Source organism: Drosophila suzukii, chromosome 2R (genome assembly GCF_043229965.1).
Source record: "Drosophila suzukii chromosome 2R, CBGP_Dsuzu_IsoJpt1.0, whole genome shotgun sequence".
Taxonomy (NCBI): Eukaryota; Metazoa; Arthropoda; class Insecta; order Diptera; family Drosophilidae; genus Drosophila; species Drosophila suzukii.
This window is the reverse complement of record NC_092081.1, coordinates 2,704,781-2,726,177: the sequence shown is the minus strand read 5'-3', so window position 1 is coordinate 2,726,177 and position 21,397 is coordinate 2,704,781. Positions and strand designations below refer to the sequence as shown.

The 21,397-nt window shown below is 41.4% G+C and overlaps 1 protein-coding gene across 1 annotated transcript in view; it reads left to right on the top strand.

The window, feature by feature from the left end:
• The first annotated feature begins 15,080 nt into the window (after window positions 1-15,080).
• Window positions 15,081-21,397, top strand: part of tei (irregular chiasm C-roughest protein teiresias) — a 123,016-nt gene continuing 116,699 nt past the window's right edge. The window contains exon 1 of the mRNA XM_017087841.4: window positions 15,081-15,792. The gene's annotated coding sequence lies outside the window, so the exon portion shown is untranslated. The remainder of the gene's footprint in view (window positions 15,793-21,397) is intronic.

Below are 21,397 nucleotides of genomic sequence, written 5' to 3'. Positions count from 1 at the left end.
TTTTCATTATAATTTGCATATTTTTCGCCAACTTTTCGTCTGCCACCGCCCACCGCCCGCTGAGCAAATGACAACAATAAGCATTATGGCCTGAGCCCCGAGAAGATCCAGCTCGGCCAGGACCTAGGCAACATGCTCGTCTATCTGCTGGATACACAGAATGTATCTCTTAAGCTATTTTCAAGTTTAATTCCTTGACTCCGCTCCTTGGCCGCCTGCGTGTTTGCCCCAAAACTCCGAAGATGTTGCCGCGGCGCATAATCACGCGAAATCTGAAAACGTGTCTGGTATAATAATGAGCGCTGATTATAACTTGAAATTGTGTGTGAAAGTACAGTTGTGTGTGCAAGTTATGCTACGTGGCGCTCTTACTGCAAAAAAAAAAAAATACTTTCTTGCAACTTTCATAAGCACAAAGGTGGTAGTATCATAAAACAATGCAGCTACAGGGATTAAAAAAATAAGACTGAGTTCTAAAAAAAACAAATTAACTAATAAAGGTAGAAACCCAAAATCAAAGCAAATGATTTATTCACCGAATAATAATAACACAAATAAAAATAATATATATTAAGAAATATATATTATAACCGGCATGATTTTTATCACCCACTGTACCTCTCCCAACTCACACATTTTGTGTATTTAAACTCAAATAATGTCTTCTTAATCAACTACCAAGTTGAAGTGAAGGTGTCGATACAGGGAAGAAGAGAAAGTGGAAAAACGGAGGTCCAATATGGAGGAACTACCTCGTCCTTGTTGAAGCCCACTTCCAATTCGAGCCCTACGGCCACGTTGTTATGTCGTATTGTGCCAACATGTCCTGCCACCCACTTTCTGGAAGTCCTCCTCTCATCAGGCAGTACGTGTGGTGTGGTGAGAGCCTGCAGGATATTATATAATGTGTAGTAATTTGAATTTGAAGTGTGTGGCAGCGAATGAAGCTCATAAGCCGCAGACAGTAGACAAAGGGGCTCGCCGTGTGCCCTGTGTCCTGTGAGGATATTCCTTTCTTCTTTTCTTCGCCCACTTCGACGGGAAACATCAAAAATGTTCATGTCTCCAGGGGCGGATTAATAGGATTTTCTTTTATGGATTTATGTTGATTATTCTGATGTTATTAGTTTAGAAGCGTGACAGTCGATTCGACATTTTAAAGTAATCCGTTGATATACGACTTGGCGACGAGGGTCTAGATGCCGCCGCTTGAACCAAAAGCCCCCACTAAATCACAAAAATTGCATGGACCGCGCCCCATTAGCCCGACTTATTTATGGCAACGCGACATTCAATGGCAATTCAATATATTTTGGGGCGAAGAAAAAACGAAATCAGACTGAATTTGTATCTGGCCGTCGGTCATTTTTGGTTGGCTGGCTCGGTCGGGCCCGTTTTGGCCCGCTTTGGCCGGCCAGAAACAAACTCCGCAATCGCCGCACACAATAAACCATTACAGACGATTAATTTCATTATCCGCGGCGAGTGAAATCAAAAACAGCAACAGATTTATGCGTGCGACCGCAGGATCTCCATCGAAAGCGAATGCAATTGTCCAATCTTGTCTCGTTTTTTCCCCACTTTTGGTTTTTTAAATCCCGCATTTTTTGTTTGAGGTTATGAAATGGTATTTTAGTCGGGGATGGATGGGTTGCTTGATAAAACTGATGATGATTTGGTTTTGCGGTTTTAGGAGCGCGTACAAAAGTTCTTTTGTGCTAGGGTCTCGTGATGAATTACCCGATTGGGGAGCGCAAATGTTTCCGGATAGGCAAATCGGATCAAAGGCATGAAACGGTAAACAAATTGCTACGAAACGTTTACTGTGTCCCAAAACCATAAAAAACTGAAATTTTCAATTTTTTCTGCCATTAAAAGACGAGTCTTGTGGCTCGAAAAGATAAGTTTATTTATTGCCGAATAATTTATGATATATTTCAAAGACTCGCTTAACATTTTCTCAACCGTTTTTATTTTGACAGCTCAATTTGTTTTTTAATCATTTTTAAAATAAACTTTAGGTGTGAACATAAATCTTCGCTCAAAAATATGAAATTTAATATCAAATTCCTAGAGTTCTGTAGCATACTCAGTATTTTTTATAACTTTCATAGGGCATTGGCAAGTTGAGACAACTGGCGTAAACTTTCCTCTCCCTCAGTAAGGATTTTTTTCCTTTGACTCCCAAGGGTGCATTTAATTTTAATTGTTTCATTTGTTTGTTTTTTCGCTGTCTGTCTGTGCGTATTTCCTTTTGTGGTAAAAAATAATAATGTTGAAATAAAATGAAGTATATAAATAGAAGATTCAATTCATTAAGCAAACATCAGCAGATGGTACACATACAGCATAGTGGATTCCTCGCTCGACGCATTCCCGTTTTCGCTTCCGTTTCCGCTGCGAATGTGTTTCCCTTAGATACATTTTGACTTATTTCTATTTGTATTTGCCACGCTTTATTTTCGTGGTCGATGGCCGCCACAGGAGACATGAAAGCGGAATCCTCTCGCAGCTCCACCGCCTTCTCTGTGGCACATCCCAGTATCTGCGGATCGCTGGGGGTCATGTTTAGCTTTTTCACCCCTTTTGAATTCCTTGGCTCTGGCAGCCGACCCTCGAGGGGTTGAGCATCGGTCTCTATGGTGTTGCTGCTGCTGTTGCCGCTTGTTTGTTTGTGTCTCATTGAGCATGGATGCCGGCTGCACTGAAAGAAATCACTTTCGGGTCCTGTTTACTGATCCACAAACTCCTTTTGGCGGTTCCGGTGAATCTTAAATCGTTTAAAATGAGCTGAGTGCCAAGTTTCCGTTTGTATTTGTGTTACTGATTTATTCCGAAATAATGAATGTATTTGGTATTTTCAGAACGTTTGAAAATTGAGGTTCTCTAGAAAAGTGTAGATAGGTAAATATTTTTATCCTATCAATTTTAAGCCTAAAAAACGTTAAGAAATTAAGAGTTTAAGAGCTACTTTCAGTTTAACATGTGGACAAGAAAACAACCCCTACAGTTCTTGCTCTAAAAGTAAAAGTAGAAGCCGAAATTTTCACAGCATTCTTTTAGAAACTGTATTTAATGGCTATGTACGGCAATAAACTAAAATCTGAACTACTATTTTCAAATGATGTCCAGAATTTCGTACAGTGTAAGGCAAGTCTTACGAGCGCAGAGGAAGCCGGAGATACAGTGATACAAGGCGTGGGAGGAATGGAAACCGTTTTCGGACGGATTTATTTGCTTAAACCCAAAGTAAAAAGTTCACTTTGGCTGCGTGGCACGCGGTAACTGTAATTGTCATTATGCCCCCGGGCAGCCAGCCCAGTTACTTACTAACCCTTGCCGCCCAGCGATGCTGCCCCCTCCTTCCACATCGCCCGTCTCTTTCGCGCTGTCTGGGTGCCTTTGGAATGTTTGTCTTTGGCTTGGCAGCAAAGTGAAGGCGACTTGAATCATTTTGCCCCCTTGGACCCGCCCCGAACCAGAGCCCGCCAAGTGCTTTTCATATTTAGACGTGCTACTTATTTTCCCCACCGCCACCACCCCGCTCGTGCATTTTCTCATCATCATCTCGGCCATAATAATCATTTAGAGGAAGTTCGCCTGAGTTGCTTGGCACACTCAACAAAGTATCTATCAATATTTGCATTTAGAAGTTCCTTGCCTTCTGGCTTATTTGTTGAGTTATTAACTGGAATTAGGAAAATTGAAATGCGTTTTCCGCATAAGAGCGTGAAATTAAGCTTTTCCGCCCACACGCAATGGCCAACTTGGGTACACTTGGGTACTGTTTCGGCCATTCGCCTTAACTTTTCTAATTATGCGACACGATAATTAACTCAGTTTTCTGTCATGCGACAACAGCAAGTTAGAGACCAGCAATGGAAACAAAGGCCGGCAAAATGCCTGAATATCTCTGCCAATGTGCAATGGCCATGGCCCAAAACAGTTGGCAAGCCGCCGAAAGAGGCTTGGGTTCAGGGGGCCATAAAATGCCATAAAAACCGCCGAGAGAAGCTGAAGTTTCCAAATTGCTCTTCGATGTGGTCGGGTGGAAACGGGGTCCTTTTTTTGCTGAGTTTAGCCTGAATACCCAATGCCGATGGTCCGAAGGCAATGGCGTATAAATCCTTTGACTGATATCGCGGCCAATGTCAATTTGGAAAAGCTTTTGTTTGATTTCATTAGCTGGAAGTGTTTTGTTACATTTTTACATAAATTAATGTTTCGTGGGATAGACATTCTTTTGGTCATATTTGTCGGAACTTACAATCTACCGTTTGAGCTTACGGAAGTACTAACTGAAAGTAATACTTTTTAACATTCAAGTACATTTCGTTAGATGTCCTTACACTTCATTTAGAGCCAAATATTGCGTTCATAAACTAAGAATCTTCTTATCTGTATACAAATTATCCTGTTATAAACTACCCACCTCATTAGCAATCACATGAACCAAAATAAAATACATATCGTAATATTCCATATTCTATTACATTTAAAAACAATTTTACACACTAACTGAAGTAATACTTTTAAATTACCCTTACCCATTCAAATTACCCTGTAATAACTACCGGCCTCATTAGCTATCACACGACCCAAGAGAAAATACATAACGTAATATTCCATATTCCATTCCATTTACACCTTACAATTAAAAACAATTTGTGCTTGCTAAAATACTAACTGAAAATAATACTTTTAAATATTAAAGTACATTTCCGTGGATGTCCTTAGATTTAATTTAGAGACAAATATTGCGTACATAACCTAGGAAACTTTCTATCTGCATTCAAATTACCCTGTAATAAACTACCCGCCTCATTAGCAATCACACGACCCAAAAGAAAGCCCCTCAACCGACAGACATTCAAAGGTTAACCACAAGTGCCTGGGACCCCATTGGAATGAAGGGCTCCCAAATGTGCGATTGTCTCGGGTCTCCAGAATCCAGTCTGCAGTCCCAAGCCCTAAATTTCAAGGAGCAAATCTTAAATTAGCCAGTCACGGCGCCAGCTGAAGCTATTAAAAATTGCGAAATAATTTCCAAGCACGCTCCAATGGAGCAATTGGGGATTGTCGCGGAGTGTGGCTGCAATTACTTTGATGGTGACTGCGGCGCTGATGATTATGATGATGACGCGCACGATACACGCGGCATGCAAATACGCCGCAATCCCCCGACTTTCACAATGGGAAGCGAAAGTCAGCAGATCAACCACCGCCCCCGGATTCGCAGGGGCTTAGCCTCCGCCCTGTCGGCGGGGGGCGGGCGCTCATGGCGAGCCTTTAATCAGGGCGCATTATCAGCGAGCTATGATATATAGCTATTTGCTTGATGACTCTGGGTGTGTTTGGGCACATCTGGCGCGATAGCAGGTACCCAGTTCTGAATCGATGGGCGAGCTCTCGATGACAGGCTCGAGAAGTGCTCTTGGGGGTGCTAAACGAGTGCCAAGGGTTGGTCAATGTCTTCTTCGCAATTAACTTTAAGGGTCGGGAATCGCCTCGGTACTTGTTCTTTCGGTAATGAATCCTTTTGTAATGTGGCCATTTGTTGCGTGATCCGGTGTCAAGGGGTTAGAAACGCAGTTTGAATGAGGTGCCGGCATGAATTCATTATTTAAACACACTGATATCAAGTTTCAAAGGCAGCATATCGCTTGTGTTTTGTTTGTAAGACATTTGTAGCTTAATTAACGATACATTGTACATCATTATTTAAAATAATTGGGTAAATTAGGTTTTTGGTGAAGTGGAGTACACACTTGATTTACAGGGGGTAAAGATTTAATGAACGCATAACTCCTAGGACCCGATAAGTAACGTCATTTATACCCAGTAAACCACTTAAAGCAAAGTTCCTGCAGCCAGATTTTAAAAAGAAAAGCGGTTTGAAGAAACCAAGAAGTAAGAGAAGTCCTTAAGAAAAAGTTCAAAAAGCGAATACGTAATTATTCGAACAACATAAAAGGTTGGGGGAAGTGAGTGTACACACCGAGCCTTTGATAACTTAACCAAAAGTCCTGCGCTGCAGTTCTCCTGCGACATAACGCTATCCAATGTACACCGAAAAGTATGAAAACCGGGGTGTGGTGGTGCTGGGCAAATATTTGCCGATAATTATTCGCGGCAACTTTAAGACGCTTTAAAACAGGCGCCGCCAAAGGCCCCACAAATATCGGATCACAAAGGGAAATCTTCTCACACTCGTCTTGAATGGATGAGCAGGGAAGCCGCGCAATTGGGATGAGCATGAGGATGAGGATGAGGGTGATGAAGGAGATGGGATCGCGGATGAGGACGAGAACGAGGACGAGGACGAGGACGAGGTTGGGGAAACCCCAAAGAAGCTGTCAAGCGTTGAATGTAAATGCCAGGCAGCCAGGAGATAAGCTTTGGCCCGGGTGCGGCAAACAAGCCGGAGAAGTGTCCTTCTCATCGCTCTGCCATTGTCCTTGCGCGCGACTAAAATTAAAAAGAAGGAAAAATGATAAGGAATCGGTGCTGCCAACTTGACACAATGAACTTAATATTAATATGAAGTAAATAAAGGCACCGCCAAGTGTTGAAGTCGAGAGCTCTGCAGAGGTGGGGGTGCTTGGAGTGGGGTCGAGAAGTAAGCTCGGCGAGTCGAGTGTATTACGGAGTGCCTGTGTGGCTTGTATGTGCTGAAAAGATTTACGAGCCCGAAATTCGAACAAAACTTTAAGAGAGCGAGCCATAAATTAGCCGAGGGGGGAATAGCGTTCCAGCCCGAGAGCCGGGAACCGAGAAATGCGGAAACCCCGGCTTCGAGACTAGTATTTTGACAGGGCCCAGCCAGCCACGCCCATCTCCATCCCTGCGGCTCAACCCCTTTCAACGTTATCCCTTATCCTTTATGGTTATTGTGTGCAATTCGTGGTGGCTTCACCTTTTTATTTTCGTTTTGCCCGGGGTACCGTCGCTTATTGTTATTGATGTTGTTATCAGGCGCAATTATTTTTTTGATTTACACAATTCGATGGCCGTCGGTTTTTGGTGACAATTTTCTCGCCTCGTTTTGCGGTTGGAAAAAGGCTGGGAAAATCGCCTGGCTCATTTGGCTGGCTTAGTGCGGGTGAGGTCCCTTTCGCCGGGGTTTTCCCATTTCCCTGCCCACTCGCCCTTTGCATTATTGACAGTTGTTGTGGAATAATCAGATTTAAAACGTTAAATGTCGTCGCTACTTGGGCGGTTTTCCCAGCTTCCCCTTTCCTCCCTGTCCCTTCCTTCCCCAACTCCATTTCCATTCGGGCCCTGCCATATTTTCGCCGCCATTGTCTTCGGCTTTTATCTTTTATTTTCTGTTTGGCTTATTTTGGGAACATTTGCCAACAGAGATTGGCTTTGAATTTAAGTAGCAATTTCCAGTTTTGTTTCTGTCCCTGTTGTTCATGTCATGTAATGAATGTGGAAATATGTCGAAGCTGCGCTGGGGGTTTTTAAAGGACATTATCCTGCACAGGTTTACCGGCGATAATTTGGGATTATGATTAAGGCAATGAAATTTATTGAAATAAAGTATAATGGGGTAAAATGTATTTTCTGTTTAACAGTTTGTTTATCTTAAAAGAACATTTTGGATAAACTATATAATTATTTTATCAGTCAAAACAAGAGATATCGCTATAGTCGACGGCCTCGACTATCAGATACCCGTTTCTCAGCGAACAAAAAAGCGCCACCTATCGTTCTTTCCTATCGCACTCTATTGAGTTTGCTAAATATTAATTATTGTTTGGCTTTAAGTTTTTAATGAATTGTCCAACATTCATACAAGACGGGTTTTTAGCGTTACGGGCGTGGCACCCCGCTGAGACAAACTTGCGCTGCGCAGGAAGCCCAAAATCTGCACACCAACTCCCAAAATTCTAGACCTCATAGTTTCCGCATCGTTTATACGGAGAGACAGACGGATGGACATGGCTAGATCGACTCGGCTAGAGATCCTGATCAAGAATATATATACTTTATGGGTCGTAAAAGCTTCCTTCTACCTGTTACATACTACCCGACGTATCTAGTATACCCTTTTACTCTAGAAGTAACGGGTATAAAAAGAGCGAACCCTATAATCGAGCAACTAGATTATCAGGAATCCGTTACTCATCTAAGGATGTGCAAGGGAGACGGAGATATGCTAGTAGGAAAGCAACTGCTTCTGAGATTGCCCCCGAGCTCCACCTAGCGGCGGGTACATTGTTTGCTTATTACTTTTCAGTCCTTAGGCCTTTTCCAGACTTGACTTTCAAATATTTCACTGGAGTTCGATTTGCACTAATGTTGATACTTAGTTGGTTTTAAATATTTTTCTTGGAGAACATCATTTAATTTTATTATCTTCTTGAATAATGGTTCAGATGATATGACAATATTGAACAAATATGTTACAAATTGCATGCAAATCCGATTCAAAGTCAATTCTTATTCGACAAAATTTTTTTGGAAATATAATTATAATTAATAATTAAATTATATATATATAATTATATAATGTATAACTCGATTTGATTTATTTGTGGGATTTTGATGGATACATATTTTTGTGATTTGCAGGAGTTAGAGTGAAATAAACGTGCGCAAGAATCTCTAGAATCCGCATGTTTATTCCAAACCTTGTAGCTTTATAGTTTCCGAAATCTCAGCGGTTTGTGGGCGCTAGAGTGCGCCGGGCACATTCGGAAAACAAACTTGCGCTGGGTCTAGAGCTTAGGTAACTAAAAATGATTGCTAGATTTACTTTCGCATTGATTAAGAATATTTAGACTTTACAGGCACGTTTCTTTCTAAATGTTACGTACTTTCCGACAAAAACAATATACCCTTTTACCCCACGAGTAATTGCGGTATACAAATTTGGACTGAGATGTCGTAAAAAATGTTATTGAATTTTTTTGACTTCTACTTTTTGTGAATATATGAAAAGTTACATTATTGGAGCACAGCCTCTACATAGGCAATCTTTAATACGTTATAGGAGCGAAGGTTACTTAGTTAGTTATACTCATATGGATTGCCCGCTAATGAACCCCCAAGGTGGTCAAATTGACTTAAACAGCATAATGAAGCGTTCAAATGTAATCCCCGGCAACAACATACTCCAGCATAATTACATCACTAGTCAAATTTCGGGCAATCTCAGTTCGCAGCATAAGCCAACGTAAGGTGTTGTCTTATTTCACATAAGCCGCTTACCGTTTCCCATCTATATGGGCGAATCTCAGGGCCCCTGACTCAGACCCCATTAGGTAATGCATTCGAAGTTATTTGCAGAGCGGAGAGTCGGAGAGGGGGCGAGGGTGGGGGCTGATGGGCGGCGGTATGTCTTCACTTTCGAGGGAATTCGAGACATCCCCACACCCACACTTTGGTATAATCAAATTCAATTGCTCATTCAAAACATTAAACTGTTTATTTTTGGATGGGCGCATTGGCAAAGTGGGCGGGGCCGGGGACAGGAGGCGGCTCAAGTGGCAAGGCACTTCATCATGCCGCCTAATCATTTGACCCACTTGAGAGTTGTGCAAATACTTTTTACGTTGGAGTCCCAGCCACCCACTGCCATCGCCGTGCGACACACGAGCTGGTCTAATCCTTTCAAATGTCGGAGTCACAGTTGGAGTCGGAGCGAAGGGGAGGGAAAGTCGGAGTCGGAGTCCCTGCCAGTTTTGCATGCATGCAGCGGGAGGAAAACGGCGGAGTGGGTGGTGGAGCACAAGTGAAGACAAGGAATTCGGAAAATCTCAGCTCAGTGTAAGGTTGCACGTTGAAAATTTGTCGTCATCGTGTCTCGCACACAAAAATGGCGTTAAGCATAGAATTTTGCCAGGAGAAGGTGAAGGGAACCAAGGTGGGGTCCGGGCGAGTGGGAATGAATGGCTCCGGGGAGGGGGGACCCAGACTACGGACTGCGGAACACGGAATACGGAGTGCGGACTACGGACTACGGACCGGGGCCAAAGACAAACACATCACAGAAAAGGAGAGACGACGATGCGCCTTGGCTGCGGCTCAAGGATAAGGCAAGAAATAATAAATTATATTTTCCCTGATTTGTGTTCGTTGCCTTGAAGCATTCCCTCTCTTTCACTCTTTCACTGTTTCTCTCGCTCTGCCACTCGCCTCTCCTTGGGAAATTATTTTGCGAAATTTTCTTTTCCTCAAAAGCCGTAGAACAACAATAAAAATTATTTAACTACAAGCACTTTGAGGCTGTTGGTTTTTGAATGAATTTTCTGTTGTTGTCCAATAGGACGCAAAGAGAAGTGGCACGCCACACTTGGCACACTGGAAAATGCACTGCGCAGAGAGCGGAAAAACTCGGAAAAACCGAAAGAGAAGGCGCTCTCTTAGGCGATTTCAGGGTTGCCAGCCGTGGCTGCAATTAAACTTTGATAGATGTTGTCTGAGGTGTTTCCCCGAATTCGGGCGAAGGGCGCTTCAATCGAATGCCTGCAGTAGTTCCCATATTTCCACATGACTTGCTACTTTCGCAGCCTTATTAGTTGCGCTTTTAAGAACGTTTAAGAAGCGCTGCTGGGGTCAGAGTTCATTGATAGATAAACATAAACCCTTGAACAAACAGAAATGTGAACTGAACGCGTGGCAAATTTAATTTCAAATCCAAGATTTTAGCTCAGTCATTGGGGTTTGGCATTTTCGTTGCAAGTCACTGTCAAGGCGAAACGCAAACAAAATTGCATTTTCTGCGGAAATTTGTACTGGTTATGGGAGCTTTTTTATACACGGTATGTGAAGAGTCAGGGGGTATAAAAGATTCTTTAGTAAAGGGTAAGGTTACCAAGTTGAGAATGTACTTGATGTACTTAGTGTATTTCAAAAATAAATTTTATGTTAATCATCTACTAAAATTAAAAGATAATAAGATACTTATTATCAACTTTAAAAGTAGTTCTCTTACTTATCGAAATGTATACAACATTTTTTAAGCCAAGTGTCGGGTATTTAAAGGTCGGTCCAATTTTACTCGTTTTTTATATTTTCCCTGCTCCTCGGGACTCTGGACTTGGGATTATCGCACAGAAAAATCGCATTTAAGTGGCAACAATTGTCAGGCAGATGCAGCTTCAACCCCCGGAGTTGAACCCGAAATCTGAACTCGAAACCCCTCGAACCCCTCGCTCCCTCTCACTCGCTTCTGTGGCAACCGCAACAATAGCACCAACAACACTATTATGACTATGTATGACTGTAATGGCAATGACATTTCGCCCTCTCTGTCCCGCACATTGTCTTGCCCGACTCATTTTTCACATATTTTCGCCAAGTTAAAACTATTTCGGAACGCACTGGGGTTGTAGTTTTTGCTGTTGTTGCTGTCAGGCGACAGCCACTCGAAACCTTTAATTGGTTTTATTTTTAATGATGTTTAGGCGAGACGCTTACTATAAGCCCGACGAGATTCTATCCGTATCCCTCGACTGCCCACGCTCGCCCGCCATTATTTATGTAAATTCTGGGCGTTACATTGACGTGATTTATGTCGGCTTTCTTTCACCGCCAGTTTCCAGGGGAGTTTACTGTAAAAACAATTAAACAGCTAATTGACTGGAGGAGTAGTTTTCATTTATACTCGCACATCTATAAACAAAGAGTGAGGATGAAAGAGGAAAGTAGTTTCCAGCGGGCCAATCGATTTCGGTAGCTTCCTTTGTAATATATTCCTTGAGTGTTTCCTAATGAAGTGCCGGAAGTGCTAAATAAATATTTTTAACTCAAATTTATTGTGGATAATATTTGTTTAAAGTACGCTTGAAAGATGAGCTGGTAAGTTATGCAAAATAAATACTGGGAGTAGTGAAATACTTATGATTTTTTCATTACCCTTTGTTTTAGATGTTTATGCTACTTTTCCATACGATAAAAGGGTTAAAAATTTGATATTGTTCAATGAATGCTTTCCACTTGTACTTGGTCAATGATCAATTCAGATTATGTTTGTGCAAATAATAATAAAAACTTCATTCTATGGCAAATTTTTTTATTTCTCAATTTTATTTTTAAGAAGAATTCGTACATAATTTAAGCATAATAAATTCTTCGTTTAAGAATATTTCATAATTAATTTCGCCCGAAAATGTTCTTAAAATAAGAATGCTGGTTTAAGAATAAATCGTTCTTGAAATGAAAAAAAAACACATTTCGTGCCTTTGGCATCAGCCCAATGGGTTTGATTTTGTTCAGAGTGTATGTAAAATCAAACAAAAACATTTATTAACGATGTGAAGGGTCGAGACGATCGCACCTTCAACATACAAAATAAATTCGACTAAATAAATTCACTTCCTCAAAGTTTCTCATTCATTCATTGCTAGAATTTAAGCATCTTAAATTGACCTGTTTAATAGCATTAATAGCCTCGACTATCAGCTAACGAAAAACGCTCCACCTATCGTTCATTCCTAGCGGCTGAAACACTAACACGCCACATATCTTGGAACCTCAATCCTTCTCGCACTCTATTGAGTTTGCTTAATGTTAATTATGGTTTGGATATGACTTTTTAATGAATGAACCGATTTGAATAATTGTGTGCATGCAGATGGGTATTGATAATAAGAACAAAATCGCATTTATAATTTTAAAAAGTATTAAAAACCAAAAAAAAATGCAATCCCCATAAAGTATATATATCGTCACTAGGTGAGGTTAGTCAGTTTTAAAGCTACCGGGATGAAACCTTCCCAAAAGGCTTATTTCTATTGCAGGTAGTATAAAATATTAATAATGATAAAGGGTATCTAGCCATGTCCGTTTGTCCGTCCGTTTCTACGCAAACTACTCTCAGCTTTAAAGCTATCGGGCTGAAACTTTCCCAAAAGTCTTATTTCTTTTGCAGGTAGTATATAAGTCGGAACCAGCCGGATCGGACAACTATATCTTATAGCTCCCATAGGAATAATGGGAAAACAAATTATTTCTTTGGTGTTTTTTACCAAATAAAATCTAACGCTTGAAAATAACATTTTTTAATTTATTGTGAATTTCGAATTTAATTTTATAATAATCAGACGACTATATCATATAGCTGCCATAGGATCGATAGGAAAATTGGTGGAAAAATAATGTCAAACAAATTATAGCTTCGGTGTTTTTTGACATAATATCTTTTACTATAGGGAATATCATGTTTTGTATTTCTCAGAATTTCGAATTAAATTTAATAATTATAACTGCAAGGGTATACAAACTTCCTTTCTTGTTTAATATTTGGTAAAAATGTAAATGAGAGTTCGTTCTTATTATCAATACCTATCAACATGTCAACAATTATTGAAAAGTTATAACCAGCTCAATCGATTTGGCACACCACATGCAGAAAATAAGCTGTTTTTACTAATACGCCAACAAGCCGCTAGGGGCGCTGTAGGCTATTGGCTCTGTAGGAGAAGTGGCGCTTTAGAAGATGATGATAGGTGGCGCTTTAGGCTAGTTATGTTAGTGAAAAAAAGCAAAGTTACTTTAAGCATATCTCCATCTCTCTCGCACGCCCTTAAGCTACGTAAAGGGAAATTAATAGTCGAAGCCATCGACCATAGCGTTTTCTCTTGTTTTAACATATTATAATTTTGGAGATATCATTGTTTTAATATTTCAGAATTTCAAATGCAATTTTAATAAAAATCGGACGACTTTATTATGTAGCTGCCATAGGAAAGATCGGATAATTAATGTCAAAATAATACAAAGACCGTTATATTTCGTTTTCGGTAAACATATAGGTCATAAATTAATATGAAACACTATCCTAACATTTCTGTAATTAGTTTTTAGTGTTCTAAAAATCGGAAGGCTCTAAGCATACAACGCTCCCCCGGAAACGACCTGCAAGGGTATAGAAACGTCGGCTTGCCGAAGCTAGCTTTGTTTCTTGTGTTTTTTTTAAATATAGTTTCGGTGTTTTTTTTGACATATTAACTTATACTCTTCTACTTACTCGTATTATTCTTTTAATATTTCAGAATTTCAATTTTAAAAAAATCGAACGAATATATCATATATGTATGTATGTAGCTGCCATAGGAACGATCGGATAGTTAATGGGAAAATAATTATGGCTTTGATATTTTTCATCATATTCTCTACTACTCCGTAATACAGCATTTTATTTAATACATAAGAATCACGAATTATATTTGAGAGAAATCGGACCAATATACCATATACATAGCTCCCATAGGATGGTAGGTCAAAATAATAGAACTGTTATATTTCGTTTCGGTAAAACATTTAATCTGGTAAATTGAAATATTTCTGTGATTATTTTTTAATTTTCTAAAAACCGGAAAACTGTGTACATACATTGCTCCCATAGGAACGTCCTGCAAGGGTATATAAACTTCGGCTTGTCCAAGCTGGCTTCCTTTTTGTATGTATTTATTATTATATTCACAACCATTTACACTTCTCTCACTTTTAATATTTTCATAATAATTATTATAGTGAATGAAATGCCTTTTTAAAAACACCTTTGTCATTATTTCAGTTTTCGTAAAGATTTGTGTACCCACTTGTGTGAGCTCTGACAAGCTATTTTCCTGCTGATATCACAAATGTATTAATGCTGTTAAATTGGCCCTGCACTTCAGTAGTTGGCCCAATGCCCTTCGTCGTGCGCAGGGCCCTTCACCTGCACTCAGGTGGCCCAACAGGTGTGTCCTTGTCGCAGGGCGCAAAGACAGTTGTGTAGGTGCCCGTCCTGCCGCAGTCCGTCCGACTGCCACTCTGTCATGCCGTCACTCTGAACGCTTCAGCGCACATTAACACCCAAGTCAAGACATAATTTATAAGCAAATGCAGTTAAGTTTCCTCTGGAGGATCTCGGTTGCCGGCAATTGCGATGAAGTATCTGCTCTCATCTCTGAGAATCTGGCAAATGCCGCCAAAGCCAGGCGAAAAAAACCGACTGGGCGGTGGAGAGAGCGTCGTTCCCAGAGCGCAGCTCTCTGGCTGGAAGTCGTATAACACTCGGGTGGAAGTATAACACGCGATGCGACGTACACCCCATATATCCTCGCGGCGCTATGTCGTACCGTCAGTTTGCGAGCGTTGGTCGTCAGCAAAGGACGTGCGTCGTGGCGAATACATTTACTGGGTGCAAATCGAAGCGGAGCGTGCGGCGTGCGTAAGTCCGGAATTCCCCTTAACTTTTCGCAAAACAACTAAATAAAGTCCGTGCAGCAAGTGCAAACGGCAGTCCTCGCCGAAGTAACTCATTAAACAGTTTACGCAGACAAGATAAATACGCACAATAAATGCGAGGCACAAGGCAAACATAATTAATTACGCCGCTGTGAAGTGAGTGCGTGTGTTGAAAAAATCAAAATTAATTGCATTTCAAGCGTTTTTAAATACGCATCGAGTGCCGTTGTCAATCGGCTGGATTTTCTGCGGTTTCACTGGAGCGAGCATAAACAACAGAACTCCGAGCTCAAGTGAAGTGTTGTGAGAGTGGCCAGCGTTTCGGTGGGTCGCTTGTTGTGCGCGCAATTTCCGGTTTCCGTTTCCGCCAGAGCAACGTCCGTGTCCGGCCGACTAGGCACAACATTAATTTGCCAACGCCGAAGAGTAATAACAGCTCGCATAAAAACCCCAGTTTTTTGCCCAAAAACAAACAAGACAGAAAGTGCTACAGTTTGTTTGAGGAGTAGACTTTAGTCCCCAGAGTAACTTAGGAAAATATTTAAATACCCGGAGCGCAAGTGAATCTATATCTTCTGGTTCTGCAAAGTGATACCTAGTTAACAGGTACGTTTGGCTCACAATTTCTGGGAAATGAGTTGCTTACTTATTCCGCAGAACACTTCTCGCCCTAAAACATCCTCTTTAGCTATTCCCCCTTGGCAGGTTTGTTTCGCCCATGATTCCTGAGACCCCTGAGTGGATTATTTATATCGTGAAATACTTTCGGCATTTAATTTCATGCCCAGCGCCCAAAAGTATGCAGCAAGCATATTTCAGGCGTGGCAGGTTGTTGGCACAGAAGCGAAGGGGCAAAAACAAAGCGAGAACGAAACGGAATGGAATGACAAAAGCTGTGCCAGTGTGTGTGCAAGACAAGCAATAAAATGGCGAGCGGGCGCCAAGTTTTTGCGCGCCAAAAAGCGTGCAACAACGCGAGTGGCAGCTATGTTTATGTGCCACATAAAACTAGCGCGGCCATGTCGCATTGTTGGCTGAACGAAACCAAGGAAAAGACGGCCACACGGGGAGAAACTGTAGGGAAACTTCCGAGCTTTAGATTTCAGTTTAAATGGCCACCAAACACCTATAAAACTAAAGCAATTTAAAGAAATGAAACGGAAGTGGAATATACTAGCTAGTTTCTGATAGTGACCTCTGAACTTTCCCTTCATCAGAAAGGGATTTAAAGTATGTTGGACTTTTCAATAGGTTTTTTTCATGAATTTCTATTTACTTATAAGTAATATCAAGCCAAGATTTAAGTGGCAGTTATTTCCGCAACCTAAAAAACTGATGGAACCATTTCACCTGAGCAAATTTACCTACCAATGTCGGCTTGCAAAGGATTCTTCCTGTGCAGAACGGGCACCCGAAGACCTGGCTTCCAGGCCGTTTTATTTTATGAACTTTTATTATGATATTTGCCTTTACTTCTGCCCTGCCCTCTGCACCACTCCCCCCTCCCGGCCCTAGTAAACAATAATCATAATAATCGTAATCACAGAGCAAGGAGCATAAAGCGGAGCGCAGAGACCAGAAGGCAGAAAGCAGAAAGCACGGCGAACAATGAGCCGGAGTCGCTGGCCTTTTTGTGCTGCCTGTTTTTAGGCGCCGTTTTCGCACATGTTTGTTCGCACCTAGTCAGGCACTAAGACTGGCACAACTGCATTCACACACACTCACACCAGCACACACACGCCCAAGAGGTCCTATTGTTGTCGTCCTGTCGCACTAAATTGCGCACAATTGAAAGCATACTTTCAGGCGCCCGAGCATTTAGTGTGCACTTTTGAATGCCCTGCACCCGGCTCATCTCTCGTCCTTATTTATCGCACTTCTCCTCTTTGAAATGCCCAAAGGACGTCTCTGCGCTGGCCTTTTCGCATTCTTTTTTTGGCGCAGTCTGCAAAAGGTTTTATTATTAAATATGGCAGGGAGCATTAAATATTTCCCGGCTGTCAAGGTTCAGCTGGGAGATTACCTAAGGGAATGCTTGCTACTCGGCACACTCGCAAAACCGTTTGGCCCGAGAACCCCTTTGCGCCTTTGTGTGCTCCAACATGCGCCGAAATTAAATTAAGACCCAGATAATTTGGATTTTTGGAAAGTTTCGCTTGCCGAAAATTCCCCAGCTCGGCTAATTGACCCCAATTCGGCTAATCGATAATGCTCGAGCTGCATTCCGGCCCTTTGTCTTTCGCCATAATTTCATTAGATTGGCCTTGTCTACCGAAATGCTTTCTCTCTACGCAGGCTTAATTAGATTAATGAAAAATAGGATTAGGCGCAGTCAAAGGCCCCTGCCAAGCTGCTTAAATCAATTGTGCCCCGTGCGAGTACACTTTCGCATTTTGTCTTGCTCTTAAAGACGTTCGCTTTGGGTTTTGGGCCATGGGGCAACCGCAGAAAGTCGCAAAGTCGGCGGCCCGAGTCCTCATTATGCGTCGCTTAGCTGCCATTTGCCAGAAATGGCCTCCAAGAAAAGAAATTTCCATGCTGAACGGAAAAGTCGACTGGACGTGACACACAACAAATTCACAGCTATTTTGCCAGCCACCCTTCGCAATTTATATTTTCAAATTAATTCCACGGAATTTTCTTTACTCCAGGCAACTTTGGTTCCGTTTTGACATAATCTATTATAAGACCTCGTAATAATATTTGAAAAGTTTTTCTTTTCTTTCTTCGGGGGATGCTTTAATTGTGGGCGTGTCGGGACTTAATGAGATCGCTTGAAACCCAAAACAATTTTAATGTTTGCCTGGGGAGTGATTCCAAAGTGGAAAAATATTAATTAATATTTGCATGTGGCAAATAGGACTTATGGTCTTAAGGAGCCTGATCTTTCGGAATGTATGCCAATACGTCAGGCTTAATAAATCAACGGGCATGTGCAAAAAGTTACCTTCCAAATCTCAGTGGTTTGTGGCTGCCCCAAACACATACGAACTCATAAGTCGTGACAGTGACTTATTATAGCATTTGCGCATATTCTTGTGTATGGTTCGTCATAAATTTTATAAAACAAGAGCCCGGAAAGCTCTCAGTTTATGTGGGCTAACAAGGAAGGCGTGGGTCAAAGATTGCCGAAGATGGCAAAACTTTTAAATTTTAACAAAAGTCAAACAGGCACGTTTGCCATAACATAATCAGATTAGGTATGCTTACACATGTATGTTTATACTAGAGATTAAGGATAATACATGTGCTAGAAAGCTTTAATATTAGTAAAACCGGAAAATTTAAACTTTTTTAATAAGCTAAGTGTTTCTTACGTTGCCTTTTATACCAAATATATTTTTATCTTTTCTATGAACCATTTTTTGTAGAAGATCCTTACTTATCTATAGATTCTTTTCGGGTTTAAGTTATTCCGCATACTATTTCCATACATTTAAAATTTTATTTACCACCATTCGTTCCGCATTCATGCAAATTCAACTTTTCACCCTCCCTTTAGTAGCACGTCCATAAATTGTACCAATTTTTCAGAATTGTATTTTATATATATTTCCAAATGTTTGCGTAGCAATATTTTTCAATATTTTGCTAACGAAAACTAAGTCTATTGTTGGCATATTTTGGCAATTTCAGTTGTTCGAGTGCAGTTTAAAATGCCAGCCCATCCATGGCCTTAATGCTTTTAGCCAAAATTTTGGCCTGTTTGGGTGCCAAAAAATGCAAATTTAAAATGCGTTGGCATGTCAAAAATCCACAGAGGGTGCAAAACCGGGGGTGAAGAAAATCGATAAACGAGACATGTGAGCGTTAGTATCTGTGTGTGGGGTAAGCTTTTAGTATCTTTCGCAATGCAACTGCCACACACGAAATTTGGCAACTCACAATGCGGCGAAGTGGGGTATGAAAAGAGATAGAGCCGAAGAGAGTAAGAGCGATAAAAGAGAGCTGGCAACAAATAGCTTAATAGGAAATGGCATAAAAGCATCCCACCAACCACCACCCACGCCCCTCGCCGCCGGCCACCCACCACCCACCGCCCACTTTTCCCCCGGAGGAAAAAAGCAGAGAAAAGAAAATCTTCGCACGTATCGCACTCAAAAAATCAGTAAACGCATTGGCATCTCCTCCAAGACGATGTTGTTGTTGTTGCCGTCTGCAAGGGTTGACTCGCGGGTTAAGGGGTGCAGGGGTGCAGGGGGTGCAGGGGGTTAATGCTGAGGATGCTTTGGCTTATCGGATGGCGTTCGTAGCCCTCGTTGTCGTCGTCGTCTCCGAATATTTGGCATTAGTCAAATGCAAATTTTTATAGCTGCCTGTCTGTTTACTTGAAGCGCCGATAAGCTCGCGCATAAGCATATAGACCAAATGGATTCGGGATGCGCCGAGATGGAGCTGGGAACGGCGTCTTATGGCGGGCGGACTGGCCCTGTTCCCCGAAAAGAAGTCACTAAAAATTCCTGGGACTTCCAATAACATCGAGCAAGCAAATGTGTTCGGCTACAGCTGACAGTTGGCAAGAGTTTAATCCTAAGCCAGCACAGTCTTTCTGGATAACTCAAAAATGACAGCGAGCTCGATGTATTTACAATTTTATTTAAACTAAACCTTGATTTTTTTCTGTTTTATCACCCGTTTGATGTTTGATTATCTTAAGTATTACCGCCTATACCAATTTAATTTGAGAAATATTTACATCAATATTTATTTACTATACCAACTTAGTTTAAGATATATTTGTTAAAGGTCTTAGAATTTATTTAAAAGTAATAGCTATACTTAAATACTATTATAGAAAATGAAATACAAACATATTTTACTTTAATTTGTTTCAAGCGTAACTCTGTTTGGTTAAAAGAGGATTCAATTTAATTGAAATCCTTTTATTCTACCAGATTATGAATTTAATCAGGGAGTAAGGTATTTAGAAAAGGCTGAAAGGGGAAACCCAGTTTTGTCAAAGGATATTTCAATTAGCGGCTGCAAATACTGCGTGGATTATGGTGTATCAGTATTTCTAAAAACCTTTGCTTATTTATTTTGTAATCCATTTAGTTTGTTCACCGCGATCGGTTTGCGAGTGTTTAAAGCTCGCTCTTTAATAAACGAGCGACGGAACATCGACCTTCGCCAGCAGCATTAACGGCTACCGGAAGCACTCCCCCGCCCTATCGACCACTTACCCACACAACCGCGCCGGCCAAACACACACAGGCGAGCGCGTATCCTGGCTCTCTGCGCCTGGAAGTAGGCAATAAGCAGCGTGTTTATGTATGAGATACAAACATTTTAGCGTATTTTTATTACTCACACGGAGCAGGCTGGCCGCGCGTGTGTGTGTGTCGACAGGCTCATTGCTGAATTTATGAAAATTTTGCAGGCGAGGGTGGGACGAAAAACATTAGCACCCAATAGAGTTTAATGCGTGCGTGCCAGACCCTCAGTCGGTGCTTTCTGGGCCCAGCGGATGTGTATCCTGTCTGCCGGTCCCAGCTGTGGGTCTGTGGGTCGGACCACCCACCTTCGTCCCAATGCCACTGCCAATGCCAATTTGCGGCTTAACATCTTTGAATTATTGAGGCGCGCGGCGAGGTCGCAGTCTCCGGATCGAGAGTTCGAGGGTTCTCCACTAACGACCGCTCTCGGCTTTGGGCTTTTGGCCAAATTAAAATTTTATCAAAATGAAATTTGCGGCTTTGTGTATTTAGTTTAGTTTGAGAATTTCCAAAGTGATTTCGCTGCCGCCGTTTCCCGGTTGCGAGCGGAAGTATCTGCGAGGGTTCCAGAGGTGGGCAGTGGTTTTTGATAAATATTTCATATATTTTGCGGTATGTGTTCGGGCCCCAGAGAGCTGGAAAAGTGAAATATGAAGGGCATAGTTTGATTAATTTTCAGTGGAGCCATCTTTCATCTGGCTATACTAAATCTACAATCTTTTAAAACCTTAAACGTCAGTCGTGATTGATTCAAATACAAATCGACAGTGAGTGAAAGCATTCTCAGCGCCACTTTGCCACTTGTTTTATATTGGTAGATCCTTTGAAAAGTTTTACAATTAAACAATTAGCTTCTATGTGGTTAGAAAATAATGGGAAACGACAAAAAATCCATTATGCTGGGTATGCCTGTGGATTGATATGGATATTTCCTATTACACCTTGTTAGGGAAACTCAATTGCACGCTGTGCTCCCTAAGTCAACATTTATGACA